Here is a 2,775-nt window from a genome sequence, read left to right as displayed (position 1 = left end):
GCCCTGTGTCTACATCTGCCATACTTGATGCACAATAAATATTTTAATAGATATTTTATGTCAAACCAGTAAAAACTGAAGGTGTAATGAGACAGAGACAGAGACTAAATATTTTTACAGAAACAACAGAGGAAAATTGACGAATTAAGTCCCCAGCATGTTGTCTACCCTTATTTTGTTTTTCCTAATTTTTTTCTTCAGGCTTTTTCCTGATAACACACAGATACACACACACACGCATACATAGATTCTAAGATCAAGTTTAGAAACCTAAAGAAACAATTATTAAGAAAATGATCTATAGAGGAAATCTCACTTACTTGCTTTGTAGCAATCCTGGGTATTTCCTTTTTTTTTTTTTTTTTTTTGAGACGGGATATTGCTCTGTCACCCAGGCTGGAATGCAGTGGCGCGATCTCGGCTCACTGCAGCCTCGAGCTCCCAGGCTCAAGTGATTCTCCCACCTTGACCTCCTGAGTAGCTGGGATTACAGGTGCTGCACGACCACACCCCGCTAATTTTTGTATTTTTTGTAGAGACGGGGTTTCAGTATGCTTCCTAGGCTGGTCTTGAACTCCTGGGCTCAAGCAATCTGCCTGCCTCAGCCTCCCAAAGTGCTGATGAGTCACCACGCCCAAACAAGGTATTTCCTTTAGGGAAAAAGCTGGAACAGTGGAGACTGAAGAGATTTTATCTGTTCAGTTCCTCCCTCAGCCCCGCCCTCACATCATCAGGAAGGCATCAGTGAAGTTTCTTATCATATTCACACAATTAATCTCATTAGAACCAGCTGAGTTTATTAAAACGCAAGGATCTTCACAGGGTCTCTGATTCCAGAAATCTAGGGTGGGGTCTGTAATTGACATTTTTAATGGACTCCCAGAAAATGCTTAATAGCTCTGACCTTGGCTGGATAAATATCTTGTTTTATCTCCAATGTCATGTGCAGTGCCTAACGCCTCTAGCTCCTTAAGGTTTGGGGTTTTCTTTCTTAATGAATCTAGTGTACATTGACAATTTCACAGGAAAGAAGCCTTCAAGCTAATACTCAAGACTGTGTTTGCTCCTTAGTAGAAAATAATGCCTGACTTGTTAGTTTCTAGAACGTTTGCTGGAGGAGGTGTTCATTCCATTATCTGTGGAAAGAAAAACCAGGAGTAGGGATAACTGCCTAAGGAATCTGTCACAGATGGGAGGTCAGGGAACAATCCCAGATAATTCATATTTGATATTTGGCTTCAGTGAGGAGGAACTCTTCACAGCTTTCTAAGTTCTGTAGTTTTGTCCCCGAGGGTTTTTATTGCATCAGTCAATCAATCCCCTGCTAATCAAACCAGTGAGTTTTTTTCTTTATACTGCTGACAGGATAATGAGAATTCTTCTCCTTGGTTTATCTGATCTTTCACAACCTGGTTCTACCTTATGGAATCTCAATACACCGTTTCTCTTTTTCTTTTTTCTTTCTTTTTTTTTTTTTTTTAGATGAGTCTCACTCTGTTGTCTAGGCTGGAGTGCAGTGGAGCCATCTCGGCTCACTGCAGCCTCTGCCTCCCAGGCTCAAGCAATTTTCCCACCTCAGCCTCCGGAGTAGCTAGGATTATAGGCACCCACCACACTCAGCTAATTTTTGTATTTTTAGTGGAGATGGGGTTTCACCATGTTGGCCAGGCTGGTCTCAAACTCCGGACCTTAGGTGACCCATCCTTCTTGGCCTCCAAAAGTTCTGGCCACTGCGTCCGGCCATACACCCTTTCTCTTATCTGAGATGATTACCTACACCCACTCTGTTTTCCAAAACCCAACTCCCCAGCTTTCTTCAAATAGACCACATTTATTCCTGTGTCCCCCTCCCCTCCTCAGCCAGTCCATCCTCCTTTACTTCTCTTATTTTCCTAATCCAATCTTCCTTTCTCTTCTAAGGCTGGGTACAGCCAACGTCTGTGAAGATACTCATGTATACTTGTTGTCAGATACTTGTCATTTATTCTCACCATCCCTTGAGCTTTCATAACTCTTGAGCTTACTCATTTTGACAAGGAAACTAGGTAATCTTTGAATCAAATGGAAAATAAACATCAAGCATATTGTCAGGATTTGAAGTCCCTTAAAGCCTGTTTTAGAGTATTAAATACTTATTAAATACTTAAATACTTATTAAAGCCTGTTTTACTATTAAATATTTATTTATTAATAATTATTAATTCTAGAAGAGTCAATATTTTAAGATAATTCTAAAAACACTACAAAAAAGTGTGCTAAACCCTTATTTACTGTTCCATGCCCCACAACCCTGTGAGGTACATCTACAGCTGATTAAGTAGATGACGTGGAGAATAAGTCACTGCTGGATTAAGTAATTGGCCAAGAGCACTGGGTGCAGAAAATTGAAGATATGGAATTTGAATCTGGTGCCAAATTTCATGATATTTCCTTATTATACCTATTTGTCCTTATTAAATGTTAACCAAATGTCTTGATAATTTATAAAACAGATGCCTCAAATTTGTATGACAATTTATCACGAGATGCTTTCATAGGGCTAGAGTAATCACATTACAAGGAACACAGATCATTTGAAGGTAGTTAGATTTTTCATAGGAAAACTTTTCATTAAAATAAAAATCCTGAAGAAATGTAATTTTTTTTTCACTGTCAAAGAACAAATACAGTTACGAATGAGTAAGTCATTGTTCTCATGAGTCATTTCATGAACTTAAAACAGTCGTATCCCAGCCGGGCACTCTGGCTCACTCCTGTATCCTTAGCACTTTGGGT

Source organism: Hylobates moloch, unplaced genomic scaffold (genome assembly GCF_009828535.3).
Source record: "Hylobates moloch isolate HMO894 unplaced genomic scaffold, HMol_V3 SCAFFOLD_3, whole genome shotgun sequence".
NCBI lineage: Eukaryota > Metazoa > Chordata > Mammalia > Primates > Hylobatidae > Hylobates > Hylobates moloch.
This window is presented reverse-complemented; position numbering follows the sequence as displayed.